The 18,180-nt window shown below is 42.9% G+C and overlaps 1 pseudogene; it reads left to right on the forward strand.

Moving 5' to 3' along the window:
- Positions 1-15,971: 15,971 nt before the first annotated feature.
- LOC105478797 (small ribosomal subunit protein eS4, X isoform-like) lies at positions 15,972-16,923 on the forward strand (annotated as a pseudogene).
- Positions 16,924-18,180: the final 1,257 nt, after the last annotated feature.

Raw genomic sequence — 18,180 nt, forward strand, 5'->3', positions numbered from 1 at the left:
CCAATCTCAGGCCTGAATAGAAAAAAAGACCGACCCTCCTGCAAGTAAGAGAGAACATCCCCTGCCTGAGAAGGGGTTCAGAACAGGGATGTTGTTTTAATTTTTTCCTGCCTTCAGACTCAAACTGAAATATTGGCTCTTCTTGGGTCCCCACCCTGCCAGTTTTGGACTGGAACAACACCGTTGGCTCTCCTGGTTCTCAAGCCTTCAGACTCAGACTGGAGTTACATTGTCGGCTCTGCTGCATCTCCAGCTTGCTAAATGAGGATCTCAGGACTTGTCAGCCTCCATAACTTCATGATCCAATTCCTTATAGCAAATATCTTTTTATAGATATGTTTTTTGGTTTTTTTTTTTTTTTTTTTTGGTTCTGTTTCGCTGGAGAACACAGGCTAATACAGATTTTGGTGCCAAGCGTGCTTCTAAAGGAACAATGTTTTAAGGTGGAGTTTTCTAAATGATTTCTGGGATATTTGCAATTTTCTCTAATTAGATTTAAAGATGCTCATGACTCTATTTCCAGAAGTAAAGAGTGCACTGATAGTCCATGGCATGCTCTGGCAATAGAGATATGCAAACTATCACCATTGGCTACTTCTAGTCAACCACTTATAAGAAGCAAGGCGTATGTGACTGCATATATGATACTTTAGAACATTTTTGTCAAAATAATGAGTACTGTGAGATTGGCTGATGGCTCTTAATGTGGCTGGACAAACTGGTGGGGTTGGGATAGAATGAGTCCAGGGATTCAAATTTGCAGCTCATGCACCACATAAATGACCTAAGAGCTTCTCTGTATGCTGTGAAAGAGACCCTTATCTCCTATAGCAGAACTGAGATTGCTGAAACTCAAACCCAGAATCTCAACCTGCAACTCACTGGATTACGACACAAATTAACTCCCAGCATCACAAGGTGTCTACTGTTAAAGTGAGGACACTGATGGAGAAGGTGCGAGTCCTACGAGTTGGAATGGGTACATGAGGGAAGACACTGAATGGGGACATTGAGCCCCTAAATTCTGATGAGTCTTCTTTGAAGTCTTCTTTGAGTGGAAACAGCCTCTCTACCCCCAGCGGAAGCAGAGGCTTCTATACCCCCATCTGAGAGAATTAATCCTGCATGGCCTGAGGAAACTAATGACCTCCCTGAGGCAGTTGTCAGGCAAGACAATGCTGATTCTTTTCAGGACCCGTCCCATCATCCCTCTTTGCTTCTAGACCTATAACTAGACTAAAGTGCCAACAGGCCCCTACAGATGATGCACAAAATGTGATCCAAGAGTTGGTATTCTATACTGCAAAAGAACTACTTTAGTTTTCTAATTTATACAAATAGAAATCTGGGAACATATGTTGGAATGATATTAAGGATGTGGGATAATGGTGGAAGGAGTGTGAAGCTGGATCAGATCAAATTTATTGATACGGACTCACAAAGCAGAGAGTCTGAATTTAGTGTTGTGTCTTGGGAAATTAGAAAGGGCTCTAATAGTTCGTTTGGTTGTGTGGCTGAAATGTGGACCAGAATGTGACCCGTAGTGAGCAAGTGGGAAATGCCAGATCTGCCTTGGTTTTACGAAGAGGAAGGGATTCAAAGGTGTAAGGAGATTGGAATGTTATAGTAGATTTGTCATTTAAGACCTGCTCACCCACCAAAACATATACCTTTCACCACTGTTGTGAGAAATAAATTTGTGAGGGGAGCCCAGCATCCTTGAAGAGCTCTGTGATTGCTCTTCTCTGTGGTCCAGACCTGACGGTGGGAGCCATAGCACTAACTAGAAAACCTAAATGGAATGGGAGTAGTTAGATTCCAGGGTGGCATTGCCAAGGGGCAGCACTCAACCACCAGAGGCAAGATGGGAATGGTTACCGTACAGGGTCCAGGCAGCAATCAGAATGGTTTGACTTGCACAGACCTAGGCATTGGCTCAATGAAGATGATGCTTCTGGAATTGAGAAGATAATAGGCCTACTAAATTCTTACTTGACCTTATAAACAGAAAAGTTCTAAGTCAAGTGAACAAAAGCCTAACCTGAATCATAACAAGAGCATGGCCCCTCAAACAATTTACAGTCTTGAGCCAGTTTACAGACCCAGAATCCTTGAATGAAAGGGAGGCCAGGTCCCCTAGAGGAAGAATCCAAGTATACTGAAAAAACAAAAACAAAAACAAAAAAAAACAGTTTTTGTTTGTTTTTGAGACAGGGTCTCGCTCTGTCACCCAGGCTGGAGTGCAATGACATGATCACAGCTCACTGCAGCCTCGACTACCTGGGCTCAAGCGATCCTCCCACCTCAGCCTACTGAGTAGCTGGTACCACAGGCACATGTCATCACACCTGGTTAATTTTTTTATTTCCGTTTTCGTAGAGACAAGTTCTCCCTATGTTGTCCTAGTCTTGAAATTCTGGACTCAAGTGATCCTCCTGCCTCAGCCTCCCAGAGTGCTGGGATTACAGGCATGGGCCATTGCTCCTGGCCTACAAAAAATTATAACATTAATCTTTTTTCCAGTCTTACCCAAAGGGACATACAGCTTTTTGCCAGGGCAATTGTGCACTGAGAAGAAGGAAATAATCAAACATTTTAGGGACCACTGAATACTAATTCCACAATACCCAAAATGTCACTGTGGCCCACCAGTCAAAATAGATCAGGTGAAGGTCAGATAATCAATGTAGTTTTAGCTCAAGTCCATTTCACAGGGAGCCCATTAGGTCTCTGAATCTATCCTGTAATTATTTCTCCAGTTCCAGAATGCATAATTGAAATAGATGTACACATCAGCTGGCAGAATTCCCACATTGGTTCCATCTACCTCTGGAAAGAGTGCTATGATGGTGAGAAAGGCCAAGTTGAGGTCATTAGAACTGCCTCTACCTAGGAAAATAGTAACCAAAAGAAATACTGCATTCCTGGAGGGATTTCTGAGATTAGTATCACTATCAAGGACTTGAAAGGATGCAGAAGTGGTATTCCCGCCACATCCCCATTCAACTCACCTATTTGGGCTGGGCAAAAGAAAGGTGAATCTCAGAGAGTGACAGTGAATTATCATATACTTAACCAAGCAGTGATTCCTATTGCAGCTGCTTTACCCGATGTAGTTTCATTGCTTGAACAAATTAACACATATCTTGGAACCTGGTATGCAGCTATTGATCCAACAAATGCTTTTTTTTCTCCATACCTGTTAATAAGGACCACCTGAAGCAGTTTGCTTTCAGTTTGCTGACAAGACCAGAAATGCACCTTCACTGTTCTATCTCAGGAGTATATCAAGACTCTCCACCTCTACGTCATAATTTTGTCTGCAGGGATCATGATCTTCTTTCCCTTCTGCAAGATACCATACTTGCTTTAGTCAGCTCAGGCTGCCATAACAAAATACCGTAGACTGGGTGACTCAAGTAGGGGAAATTTATTTCTCACTCTTCTGGAGTCAGGGTAATACAAGATCAAGATGCCGGCTGATTTGACTCCCATTAGGGTCTCATTATGGCCTCACGTGGCCTTTCCTTGGTGCACCTTTCCTTGGTGCATTCATGAATACAGAGAGAGGAGAACTCATCTTCCTCTTCTTATTAGGGTGTTAATCCCATCATAAGGGCCCAACCCTCATGACCTCTCCTAACCCTAATTAACTTCCAAAGGCCCCATCTCCAAATATCATCACATCGGGGTGCTGATTAGGGTGCAATATGTGAATTTGTGGGGTGCGCAAACAGTCAACAACACTGTTTCAGGCGTTGAAGACATTATGCTGATTGGACTACCAGCCAAAAAGTTGCAACTACCCTAGACTTATTAGTAAGACAGCTGTGTGTCAGAGATTGGGAAATAAATGTGACAAAAATTCAGGAGGCTTCTATGTCAGTGAAATTTCTAGGGGTCCAGAGGCATGGGGGCATGTCTAGATATCCTTTCTAAGGTGAAGGTTAACTTGTCGTACCTGGTAAGTTGTTGTAGGCCCAGCCTACAACCCAAAAAGAGGCACAGTGCCCAATGGGTTTCTTTAAATTTTGAAGGCAACGTATTCCTCACTTGGTTTGTTGCTCCAGCCCATTTACCGAGTGACCCAAAAAGCTGCTGGTTTTGAGTGGGATCCAGAACAAGGGGAGGTTCTGCAACAGGCTGCTGTACCAGCTGTTCTGCCACTGGATCAGGCCATGTGACCCAGAAGATGTGATGGTGCCTGGGGTGTCTGCAGCAGATATGGGTGCTGTTTGGAGCCTTTGGCAGGCCTCTGCCAGTGAATCGCAGTGCAGGCCCTTGGGATTTGAAGCAATGCCCTGCCATTCTCTGCCGATAATTACCCTCCTTTTGAAAAACAGCTCTTAGCCTGCTCATGAGCCCTAGTAGACACTGAATTATTAACCATGGGCCACCAAGTTACCATGTGACCTAAGCTACCATCATGAACTGGGTGTTATCTAATACATCAGGCCATAAAGTTGGGTGTGCTGCTGATGTGGTTTCATTGCTTGAATAAATTAACACATATCTTGGAACCTGCTATGCAGCTATCCATCCAACGAATGCTTTTTTCTCCATACCTGTCAATAAGGACCACCTGAAGTCACGTATATACCGCCATCAAATGGGAGTGGTGTATATGTAACTAAGTCCATGCAAGTCCTGAAGGCACAAGTAAGTTACATGAAAAAGGGGCCCAAATACCTGTGGTCCCGCTTCCTACTATAAGATACTGTCTTTCTCTCTCAGTCTGCACCTATGGCCTCATAAAGTATCCAATGACTAGTTGACAGAGGAAGAGAAGACTTTGACCTACTGTTTCCAAGTGGTTCTCCTGATAGCCAGGCATTGCCTGAAAATGGATAGCTGCAACACTATAGCCCTTCCATGAGACATCCCTGGAAGGACAGTGGTGAAGGAAAGCCCTCCCAGGAAGCATAACTTTGGGCAGTGTACTTGGCTGTGCACTTTGCTTGGAAGGAGAAATAGCCAGACTTGTGATTATATATCTATTCATGGGTTGTGGCCAACGGTTTGGCTGAATGGCCAGGAAATTGGTAGGAATATGATTGGAAAATTTGTGTCAAGGAAATTTGAGGAAGAGATATGTGGACAGATCTCTCTGAACGAGCAAAGAATGTAAGGATATTTATGTCCCCTATGAATGTTCACCAAAAGGTGACCTCAGCAGAGGGTAATAATAAGGTAGATAGGATGACCCATTCTGTGGATACCAGTTAGTCACTTTCCCTAGCCCAGTGGGCTCTTGAACAAAGTGTCCATGATGGTAAGGATGGGGGGTAACACATGGGATCCACAACATGAACTTCCACTTACCAAGGGCAGCGTGGCTGCAGGCGACTGCTGAGTGCTCCATTTTCTAGCAGCAGAGACTAATACTGAGCCCCCAATACAACCCCAGTCCCCAGGTAATCAGCCAGCAGGTTGGTGGCAGATTGGTTACATTGTACCCCTTCCATCATGGAAGGGGCAGAGTTTTATTCTTTTTTTAAAAAATAGAGATAGGGTCTTCCTCTGTTGCCCAGGCTGATCTTGAACTCCTAGACTCAAGGGATCCTTCCACCTCAGCCTCCAAAAGTGCTGGGATTACAGGCATGAGCCACCTTACCCGGCTGAGGGTTTTATTCTTACTAGACAGAAGCTTACTCTGGATACAGATTTGCCTTCCTGCATGGAAATGCTTCTGCCACGACTTCACTCCATGAACTTATGGAATGACTTATCCACCATCACGGTATTCCACACAGCATTACTTCTCATCAAGGAACTCACTTCTCAGCAAATGAAGTATGCAGTGGCCCCAAGCTCATGGAATTCAGCATTCTGAAGCAGCTCCCTTGCCAGAACAGTAGGATGGCCTTTTGAAGACTGAGTTTCTGTGCCAGTTGGTGGTAATACTCTGCAGGCCTGGGGCAAGGTTCTCCAGAAGGCTATATATGTTCTGAATCAGCATCCAATATATGCTGTTATTTCTTCCATAGCCAGGATTCATGGGTCCAGGAATCAAGGGATGGAGATGGGAGTGGCACCACTCACTATTACCCCAAGTAACCTACTAGCAAAGTTTGTGTTTCTTATTCCAGAGACCATACGATCTAAAGGTCTAGAGGTCTTGATTCCAAAGGAGGGAATGCTTCCAGCAGAAGACACAACAATTCCACTGAACTGGAAGTTAAGATGCCCACCCAGCCACTTTGGGCTCCTCATGCCTCTGAATCAACAAGCAAACAGGGAATTACTGTTTTGATTACAGTGAATAATCCTGACAACCACAAGGAAATTGGACTGCTACTCCACAATGGGTGTAAGGAAGAGTATGTCTGGAATATAGTGGATTCCTTAGGGCATCTCTTAGTGTTCAAGGTGATGCCTCTTCATCACATATCCTGTGATTAAGGTCAACAGGAAGATATAACAACCCAATCCAGGCAGTTTTACTAATGGTCCAGACCCTTCAGGAATAAAGGTCCTGGCCACCCACCAGGTAACATACCATGACCAGCTAAGGTGCTTGCTGAAGGTAAAAGGAAATACAAAATGTGAGTACTGAAAGAGGGTTGTTATAAATACCAGCTAGGATCACATGACCACCTACATAAACAAGGACTATAATTGCCATGAGTATTTCCTCCTTATTTTGTTATGAATGTGTGTGTATACAATAAAGCAAATACCTTTGTTTTCTTCCCTCTCTTATTTCCTTGTCATGTAACATAAGACGTATTGACTTTCTGTCATAGTGTTTATGTATTGTTAATTTTACATCATCGTGTTTAAGTTATATGAAGGAGAAGAGTAAACATCACTCGAGGACTTTACCTCCTCTCTGGGAAGGGATTGGTACATACTGAGTTGTACACGTCATAGTTGTATTATGTTAAACAGAATTATGACCTTGTTATTGTCTTCGTTTGGAGGTTAAATATGGCTTAATGAGATGCACTTAGGAATCAAGTTAATAAAGGATGGACTCGTGATGGTTAACTTTATTTGTTGACTTGCCTGGGCCACAGGTGCACAGATATTTGATGAAACATTATTCTGAGTATTTCTATAAGATAAACACATGTATTAATCTGCTGGGGCCAGGCGCAGTGGCTCACGCCTATAAACCCAGCACTTTGGGAGGTTGAGGTGGGTGGATCACCTGAGGTTTTGAGAGGAGCCTGGCCAACCTGGTAAAACCTCATCTCTACTAAAAATATAAAAATTAGCCAGGTGTGGTGGCACACACCTGTAATTGCAGTTACTCAGGAGGCTGAGGCAGGAGAATCGCTTGAACCCAGGAGGCTGAGGTTGCAGTGAGAGGAGATCACGCCCCTGCACTCCAGCCTGGGCACCAGAGCAAGACTCCATCTCAAAAAAAAAAAAAGACTATCTCATGGACGACTTATGGGTGTGAGGTCTCTTTTGGGGGTGATGAAATATTCTAAAATTGATTGTGGTTATGGATGTGCATACCGAAAACCATTGAATTGTGCACTTTAAATAAGTGAATTGTATGATATATAAGTGACATATTGTATGATATATAAGTTACATATTGTATGATATGTTACATATTGTATGATATATGTTACATATTGTATGATATATGTTACATATTATATGATATATGTTACATATTGTATGATATATAAGTTACATATTATATGATATATGTTACATATTGTATGATATATATGTTACATATTATATGATATATAAGTTACATATTGTATGATATATAAGTTACATATTGTAGGATATATGTTACATATCTATAAACCTGTTATTTTTTTTAAAAGCCTTCATGGAGCTGTAGTCTTTGACAGTACCAAGGATGGAAGCTATATATAAGTTCAAATATGGATCATGAATGGGGAGGTAGATGAATGAATCTGTAAGAAAATAAATTCAATATATGTTTTAAAATTCATCATAATTCCCAAGAAAAGAACAATTAAGCATTTCTATAGGTTTTTGTGATGTAATTCAGGACAAATATTTAGGTTTGAAAGTGTGAAGTCATAAAAGATAAATCAATTCAGGTGAGGCAATTTCATGCAATCCATCTTTTTAAAAATATAAAATTTAGAGGGCTTAAGTAAGTTCACTTTAGATGCTTGTCACTTGAACAGCTGTCAAAATAGCATTTTGCGGTGGATATTTTTTGGTAAACTTTATTGAAGGATGTTTTCAGATATTTCTGTGGATGCCAGCTGTTAGGTTTAGGGGAAAAGCATCTTGTAATTTGGGGACATGTCAAAGCCAGAAGCCGCATTCAGTTTATATTTCTGCATCAATTAAATTGCAGCCAGGAAGTAGAAAAGTGTCCAGGAAAATTTCAATCAGGTACCAGAAATCCACAAGGATAGTGTTGTTCAGCAACCACTTTGTGGATACAATGAGGGCAAATGACCCAGTGGACGAACAACATCTGGAGCTACTCAAATGCATTACTCCATATCTGGTCAGTTTTAATGTCATGAGAGTGATGACACCATAATTTTAAAATACATTTCCGCTTAAGTGCCAAACAGAGTTGCAAACAGTATAATTCTGTGTGGCATGGAACATTTGTTCTCCTAACATCCTGGAAAGTAATACTTGTTTTTCAGATTGTGTTTCTATGGCTGGCTGATACTGTGCTCTTACTTTTTAGGCCAAAACCTCATCCCTCAAGAAACAAAAACAAAATCCCCCAAACCCAGCAATTAAGAGACCAGCTGGCCCTGTGTCTAACAGAAAGCGGACTGAGATAGACTCACATGACCTGACTTCCAGTGGGTGGCATATTTGCTGTGTATGTGAGCTTAATCCCATCACAAGAGCTCTGACCTTTAGTTTCCTTATTTATTGAGAGGGTACAAGGGTGCCAGTCTATCCTGACTCATAGGGTCAGGGCAAAGAGCAATAAGATAATGAGTGTGGATGTGATTTATCAACTACAAATTATTAGAAGTGTAAATTAGCATTCCAAGTGTCAGGGATACATAGGAGAAAAAGGAAAAAAAAGAGGAGAAATAATAAGTGGGACCTTCCCAAGGAAAGAAATTCTTACCTCTAATTCTAACAATTTCAAGATAAAAGGGATTCTTAAGTAGTGCATACTAGGAAAACTTTTGATGCATGGTTTCTGTGTTAAATATCTGCTGACATTGCCTCACCCATCCTGTTCCTCTCTCTCTCTCTCTCTCTCTCTCTCTCTCTCTCTCTCTCACACACACACACACACACACACACACAGTTCCCACAATCCATGTTGCTTCATAATCCTCCCCTCAAATACTACTCTGTGAAGATAATTCAATCACAGCCACAATAACTAAGTCCATTTATAGAAAATACAGTAGAAAATAATTCTACTTACCCTGTTCTGAACTGCCTGGCACTGTTCTGTGTGGTACCTTTCCAAAGACCTGCTAAAAAACTGAGGTGATTCCTGTTTGCCAAGAGTTGAGGCATCTCAACAGTGTGAGAAATTACTTTGGTCAATAATTGGCACAGGGAACAGGATATCAACTGAGGAGTTCCCTAGGCCTTGGAGACATGGCTACCCCGTTTCAAATTAGGTGCTAGAGAACTTATCTCAAATTTTGCAGAGACACAGAAAAAAAAAAATGGATTTATCAATTACTATCATTATCAAGCAAGAATTATATTTAATTCTCATCTGTCTCTAGGTAATGAAACTTTGATGACTTCAACAATGGTGGAATTGTTTAATTGGCCAAACTGGCCCCTGGATAATATCCTTCAGGAAACAGAAGAAAATAATGGCATGGTGAAGGTCTGTGTCTGCTGCTGGAGCCAAGGGTGAGTTAGTCACACTACAGATGGGAGGGCTGGCCCCAGGGTACAGCCAGCCAAGGAGAATGCCAGTGACGCTTGGATGCAAAGGACTCATGCTCTCCTGAGAAAACCCAGTAGCCAAAGATATAACTCAGCTATATGGGATGGGAGAAGGAGATCAGAAGATGACAAAATTGGCCAGGCACAGTGGCTCACGCCTGTAATCCTAGCACTTTGGGAGGCCGAGCCAGGCAGATCACTTGAGGTCAGGAGTTCAAGACCAGCCTGGCCAACATAGTGAAACCCCATCTCTATTAAGAATACAAAAATTAGCCAGGTATGGTGATGCGCACCTATAATCACAGCTACTCAGGAGGCTGAGGCAGGAGAATCGCTTGAACCCGGGAGGCCAAGGTTGCAGTGAGCTGAGATGGTGCCACTGCATGCCAGCCAGGGCGAAAGAGAGATTCCATCTCAAAAAAAGAAAAAATTAATGGAATAAAATATTAATATTAGGTACGTGCAAAAGTAATTGCAGTTTCTGCCATTACTTTTAGTGTCAAAATATCCTTATTTCAATAACATACTTATTCAAATATAAGATATCTAAGACATTTTCAATATCTCATTCAAATATGATGTTTTGCCATTACTTTTAATGACAAAAATCGCAATTACTTTTACACCAAACTAATAGCAACTAGAGGTGTCTGAATTCAGACTCTTCCAATCTCACTGACAACTCAAACTCCGTTGCTTTCTCCCTGCTACTTTCCCCCACTATTGCTACCTTTGATTTGAACAAGATTTCAGCAGGACAAAATGTCACAAACAGGGACAAGGGATCTCCCACATGATGTTATTTTGGGGGGCTCCTTAAACCTCTTAGGGAGACTTTGTGTAGTAGCTGAGAAAGAACTTCATGCTTTCAAATCTGACCTTCCTCATTTCCACTTATTACCTGGTTGATTTTGAGCAAGTCATTTAACCTCCCTAAGCTTTACCTTCGTCAGCAACAAATAGGAGTCTACAAACAACAGTATTCATCTTAGAAATTGTATGTGAACTTTAAATGAAACAATGAATAATGCATAAGGCAAGTACCTCAAACATGTTAAGGATTATTTTCTTTTCTTTTCTTTTCTTTTGAGATGGAGTTTCACTCTGTTGCCCAGGCTGGAGTGCAGTGGCACAATCTCAGCTCACTGCAACATCCACCTCCCGGGTTCAAGCAATTCTCCTGCCTCAGCATCCTGAGTAGCTGGGCTTACAGGCGTGTGCCACCATGCCTGGGTAATTTTGTAGTTTTAGTAGAGACAGTGTGTCATCATGCTGGCCAGGCTAGTCTCGAACTCCTGACCTCAAATGATCCACCCGCCTTGGCCTCCCAAAGTGCTGGGATTACAGGTGTGAGCCACTGCACCCTGTCAAGAATTATTATTATATTGCTCTTGCATTTGCTAACAGGCTTTGTACTGGGGACTTTTTTTTTTTTTTTTCAGGAAAAAAAAATTTAAATAGGGTGTTGTGAAAGAGTCATGGTTTTCAGAGTTTCAAGAGAAGTGTTTTATTAAAAGAGGGGAAGAAATCAATGTTACCTTTGTCAAGAGAGTTCTGTATCTTAAACAATCAGCTTCTTGTTCATCATCAAGTTCTATAAAAAGTGCACAAAGTCCTAGAGACCTGATAATAATTAAGAATATTCACAGCCTTCTTCCGAAGACTCCTTTTAATCATTGATTTCATATCTGGGTGGTCTTACAACGAGCTGCTTTTGTTGTTTTACATATCTCTTGCATTCTCAATCTGGGATAAATGAGGAAAACTTCTAAATTAAAACATTTGCTCCAACAGTTGTCCTTCTTTCACGTTCTGGTTTTAGTAATGAGGCAGTAATATTCTGGAGAAATCTTTCATAAACTGAGTATTATTTTTAAATCTGCTTATTTACGTTTCTCGTGGAACTTTCTGTGATATGCCCTGTTCGGGAGGAAACATCTGTCTTTGGGGTTTTCATCACCGTGAGGCAGTTTACTACAGGGCATGGCATGTCTGGGTGCTCAGAGATAACTCTCCAACATGGGCAGGCCCAGGAACACGTGTTCACAGTGACAGCCACAGCCATATCCCCGGGTACATGCTCATGTGCTCATTTGCAGAAAACACACAGAGGTGTGGTCCATGTGAAAATGTGTCCAGAGGTTCCAAAGAATGTGTCTATTAGTGACAAGAGGCACAGTCGTTGCTAGGACAGAGCCTTCAATACTTAAATGACATTGTAGTGCTGTGTGCTCTTACGAAAAGTGAGCTCAGGTCCTTTGAGGAATATGTACTATGGAAAGTTCCAATGAATTGGAATATTAACTTTCCATTAACATGTCTCATTTTCCTGGAATTCCTGTGTGAGAATTCTCTGTTTCGTTTGCATAACCCCAAGCTTCACATATAGAATTAGTAAATCTACTTTTAAAGATCTAGGGTATCGCACAGAGGCCATGGATTTTAGACAAAAGAAAAACTATAAAGACGGCTGTCCCTAAAACCAGGCAAACTTTCGGAAGGTTTGCCACCAAACTTTGGGAAACTCAGGCTCACTCACCAAATTTTGCCCAAACTCATGCTCATTAGCTATTTCTTTTTTCTTTTTCTGGGTGACAGTCTTGCTCTGTCACCCAGGCTGGGGTGCAGTGGTGCAATCTCGGCTCACTACAACCTCCACCTCCTAGGTTCAAGTGATTCTCCTGCCTCAGCCTCCCGAGTAGCTGGATTACAGGTGTGCGCCGCCACGCCTGACTAATTTTTTGTATTTTTAGTAGAGACGGTGTTTCGCTATGTTGGCCATGCTGGTCTTGAACTCCTGAGCTTGTTATCCGCCTGCCTCAGCCTCCTGACGTGCTGGGATTACAGGCATGTGCCACCGTGACTGGCCTCATTAGCTATTTCTACATGTATGCATGTTGTTGGTCATTCATTGAATTAGTTGATCAAAACTTTACTCCCTAATAAACTGGGGTGGTACTTGATAAAGAAGCAAAATGACGCGCTCTACTTTTAAAATGCTGGAGCTGGCCCTTACAGGTTCATGAGAGCCAATTGTGTGTATTGCTTCCCAACTCCACATTTGGTGTTGTCATGTTGGTAGCTTAAAATCAGCTACAGTAGAAGTTTACACCATGGGAACAGGCATTTGCTACAAATCAGGGATTAATTTTCCCAGGCAGCTGCATGTGGAGCATTCACAGGCACCCCCTTGATCTAGGACTCCCTCGGAAAACTGTCGTTTGGTGCATGTTTGCCACAGTGGGGCTTTCTGGACAGCCTGGACCCACGCTGGACTTTCCTGCTGCAACAAGTGCTGTGTAAAGATTCAAGAGTTACTTGGGATGTAGAAACCGCCAAGACTTAAGAGTTAAAGTGGCCGGGTGTGGTGGCTGAAGCCTGTAATCCCAGCACTTTGGGAGGCCGAGACGGGCGGATCACGAGGTCAGGAGATCGAGACCATCCTGGCTAACCCGGTGAAACCCCGTCTCTACTTAAAAATACAAAAAAAAAAAATTAGCCGGGTGCGGTGGCGGGCGCCTGTAGTCCCAGCCACTCAGGAGGCTGAGGCAGGAGAATGGCGTGAACCTGGGAGGCGGAGCTTGCAGTGAGCTGAGATTCGGCCACTGCACTCCAGCCCAGGCCACAGAGCGAGACTCCATCTCAAAAAAAAAAAAAAAAAAAAAAAAAAAAAAAAAAAAAAGAGTTAAAGTGCCGAGGCTGCCTAATGAAGAAAAACTACCAGGGTGAGGTTTGGGTTATTTCTTTCCTTTATGTATGTGGGTTGTTTTTTTTTTTTAACCTAAGGCTTGGCTTTTACACTTTTTCCTATTAGATTTTATTTCTTGAATTCAACTCATTTTCCAGATATTTTCAATTCTTATTTGAATCGTGATTCTGTTAGGCAATCTATGAATCAACCTGAGTGAAAGCACTTGGTAAACCATAAACCCCATTAGCAACATAAACTCGTTGCCGGGTAGGGCGGCTCACGCCTGCTATCCCAGCACTTTGGGAAGTCAAGGCAGAAGGATTGTTTGAGGCCAGGAGTTCGAGACTAGCCTGGTCAATATAGTGAGACTTTGTCATCTCTACAAAAGTAAAAAAAAAAAAAAATTTTTTTTTAACTATAAACTCGGTGACCATGGTGGCTCACACCTGTAATCCCAGCACTTTGGGAGGCTGAGGTAAGCGGATCACTTGAGGCCGGGAAATTGAGACTATCCTGGCCAACCTGGCAAAACCTCATCTCTACTAAAAATACAAAAAAAAAAAAAAAAAAAAAAAAGTTAGCTAGGGAAGGTGGCACATGCCTGTAATCCCAGCTACTCAGGAGGCTGAGGCATGAGAATTGCTGGAACCCTGGAGGCAGAGGTTGCAGTGAGCCAAGATCGTGCCACTGCACTCCAGCCTGGGTGACAGAGCGAGACTCTGTCTCAAAAAAAAAAAAAGAAGAAAGAAAATATAAAAAGAAGAAAGGAAAAAAAAAACAAACTCTCCTGCTAATATTTTAAAACAAATTTGACAAATATGCCATGATTATTCACACCTGTGTTATTGATCATAGTGTTGGAAAGGACAGTCTCTTGGATTGGATTTTTTCCATGCGGACTTGGAGGTAGACGGTTACTTTAAAAGATGATCCAAGGAAGCCAGAGCAATGGCGCAGGTGGAGTGGTGGGGGAAGAAGGGAAAGGTCAGGAAGGGTACCCGGTAGAGCTTATTGTCCTCATCCCTGCGGGTCAATGCTGATGGGGACTCTGAGCCCCTCTGTAGATGGTGCACACCTGCCCCTCTGAAGTGGAGATCCTGCACCGTCCCTCCTGGTGAGTGTTGCCCCTGAGGACAGTAACTCCTTGCATTTCTAGGCGGCGAGGCACCTTCCCGGGCATCATCTGAGAAAGCTGGTGGAGAAAAGCCAGGGACTCCGCCTGCACTTGAGGTGAACCAACATTGACATGCACTGAAATTGTCCACCACAGCCACAGCTGAAGCAGAGGCGGGCTGAGAGGGGGTGGCTCAGGGCATCGTAACATCTGCTATGGACAGAACTGAGGGATGAATTTTAGGAGATGTTCATTAACTCAATAAGGATTTATGTATTAACCAATTAGATGAAACATTTACTAAACGTGTTATATCCAGACGCTATTGTAGGTACTAAGGACACAGCAGTAAAGTCTCTGCCTTCAATGAACTCATATTCTAGTAGAAGACAGATTCTTAAAAATTAATAATAATATAATGTGGGTAGGTGATTTGTGGTAGGAAAAAATATTTAAATAAGAAAGGCAAAGGATTAGGAGGTGATGAATGTGGGGTAGGGACAGAGAAAGAATCTTATTTTAGAAAGAGTAGTCAGTGGGCCGGGCGCGGTGGCTCAAGCCTGTAATCCCAGCACTTTGGGAGGCCGAGACGGGCGGATCACGAGGTCAGGAGATCGAGACCATCCTGGCTAACACCGTGAAACCCCGTCTCTACTAAAAAATACAAAAAACTAGCCGGGCGAGGTGGCGGGCACCTGTAGTCCCAGCTACTCGGGAGGCTGAGGCAGGAGAATGGCGTAAACCTGGGAGGCGGAGCTTGCAGTGAGCTGAGATCCGGCCACTGCACTCCAGCCCGGGCGACAGAGCGAGACTCCGTCTCAAAAAAAAAAGAAAAAGAAAAGAAAGAGTAGTCAGTGAGGGCTGCTTGGATGAGGGGCCATTTGAGCACAATCTTGCATGAAGTGAGTGAGAGGGTCATGTAGGCAGACAGTGGCGGGGTCAGCAGTACTGCTTTCCAGACCCAGGGAAAATTCTGTACAAAGATCTGAAGTCAGGAACAACCCTGCTGTGTTAAAGGATCAGGGCCAGACACAGTCAAGCACAGAGATCCAGTGGCAAGTGAAAGAGACATGCTCCCTGCCCTGTAGAGCGTAGTCTACTGGGGCAACTGTCATTAACTTCATAAACAATCACACAGATCAAAGCAAATGTATACAGTGTGGTAAAGGCATAATTGAATTTGTGTTTCTTAATGATTACACGTCTACTATGAGGAGAGGGACTGAAGAGGGTCGATGCTTGGTGTCTGTCTACCATTCAACACTGTTCATTGCTTTCTCCTTTACTTCTCACTACCAATAACTGGACATAGCCCTGGATGCTCAGCCTGCTTCATGACAATCTGCTTCCTGGCATGTTTTCAAGAAGCATATTGATTTGTAAAAACTGTAACTACGAAATTTCTATGCGCACCAGAAGACAGAGGTCCTCTTTCCTTGCCTAACGCAGCCATGGCTCGTGGTCCCAAGAAGCATCTGAAGCTGGTAGCAGCTTCAAAGCATTGGATGCTGGATAAATTGACTGGTGTGTTTGCTCCTCGTCCATTCACCAGTCCCCACAAGTTGAGAGAGTGTCTCCCCCTCATCATTTTCCTAAGGAACAGACTTAAGTATGCCCTGACAGGAGATGGAGTAAAGAAGATTTGCATGCAGCGGTTCATTAAGATCGATGGCAAGGTCTGAACTGATGCAACCTACCCTGCTGGATTCGTGGATGTCATCAGCATTGACAAGACAAGAGAGAATTTCCGTCTGATCTATGACACCAAGGGTTGCTTTGCTGTACATCGTATTACACCTGAGGAGGCCAAGTACCAGTTGTGCAAAGTGAGAATGATCTTTGTGGGCACAAAAGGAATTCCTCATCTTGTGACTCATGAGGCTCACACCATCCACTACCCTGACCCCTCATCGAGGTGAATGATACCATTCAGATTGATTTGGAGACTGGCAAGAGTATTGATTTCATCAAGTTCGACACTGGTAACCTGTGTATGGTGACTGGAGGTGCTAACCTGGGAAGAATTGGTGTGATCATCAACAGAGAGAAGCACCCTGGATCTTTTGACGTGGTTCATGTGAAAGATCCAATGGCAACAGCTTTGCCACTCGACTTTCCAACATTTTTGTTATTGACAAGAGCAACAAACCATGGATTTCTCTTCCCTGAGGAAAGGGTACCCTCCTCACCATTGCTGAAGAAAGAGACAAAGACCGGCGGCCAAACAGTGCAGTGGGTGAAATGGTCCCTGGGTGACATGTTAGATCTTTGTACGTAATTAAAAATAATGTGGCATGATAAAAAAAAAAAAAAAAATGCTGAGCATGGTAGCTCACACCTGTAATCCCAGCACTTTGGGAGGCCAAGGCAGGTGAATCACCTGAGGTTGGGAGTTCGAGACCAGCCTCACCAACATGGAGAAACCCCGTCTCTATTAAAAATACAAAATTAACTGAGCGTGGTTGCACATGCCTGTAATCCCAGCTACTTGGGAGGCTGAGGCAGGAGAATTGTTTGAACCCAAAGGGCAGAGGTTGCAGTGAGCCGAGATGGCTCCATTGCACTCCAGCCTGGGCAACAAGAGCAAAACTTCGTCTAAAACAACAACAACAACAAAAAAAACGGGAACTATTTGTACCCTATCCTCTATCCCTGCACAGAAAAGTTGAAGGGAACTTAACCTGAAACTCATATATTAATAGTACTGATTTCCACTGCCATGCTAAAGAGCAAGTAAAGAGTCAAGAGCCAGTATGGTATAGTGGAAACAGCATAGACTTGGACTGAAATCCAGGTAGGCTCCAGTTCCAGCTCTGATAATGATCAACTACATAGCTTTAAACAGATGAGTTTAGCCCTCTAAGCCTCAGCTTTAAAAGGGGGATAATAATGCCTACTCTGGAGCATTATGAAGATGAAATCAGATCGTGTATATAAAGCATCTGATTCACAACAGAGGCCGAAAATGGATTATTATATTAATCACATCATAGAGAATCCTAACTAATCTAAAACACTGTGATATATGTGGTTTTTGTCTGAACCACAAAAAAATATTAAAATGGCCCATGCAAAATTGAAACAAGTAAACAGGTAAACTGAAAGGAGCTTGTAAATAATCGGACAAACCTGTTTAGTCCAATTATCCCAAGGCACATATTTAGTATCCATGAGAAACTGCTGGGGGTGGAATGAAAGGGGTATGGCAGAAGGTCAGTCAACTGCCTGTGGATGATTTCCTGGAAAAGTGTTTCTTTCCAGATCTCTTGTTTAGAGAGAGGTCAGACTGACCATGAGACACAGATGCTGAAGCCTCAAACATAGGAATAAGGTTCTACAAGTTCCAAACCCCAAAAAGATAATGCATTTTGATGATCCAGCAAGAAATTCTTATTAGTGCAGGAACTCTTGCCCACCATCTGCCAATGAAGGCTATAATGGCATTGTTGACTCCCACACTGCAAGCAGAGCCTTAATCATGTTTTACTAGGCCTTACAGATTACAGGAGCAGGCATGCCCTCTTAGCCCCAGGCC

This window comes from Macaca nemestrina, chromosome 5 (genome assembly GCF_043159975.1).
Source record: "Macaca nemestrina isolate mMacNem1 chromosome 5, mMacNem.hap1, whole genome shotgun sequence".
Classification (NCBI taxonomy): domain Eukaryota; kingdom Metazoa; phylum Chordata; class Mammalia; order Primates; family Cercopithecidae; genus Macaca; species Macaca nemestrina.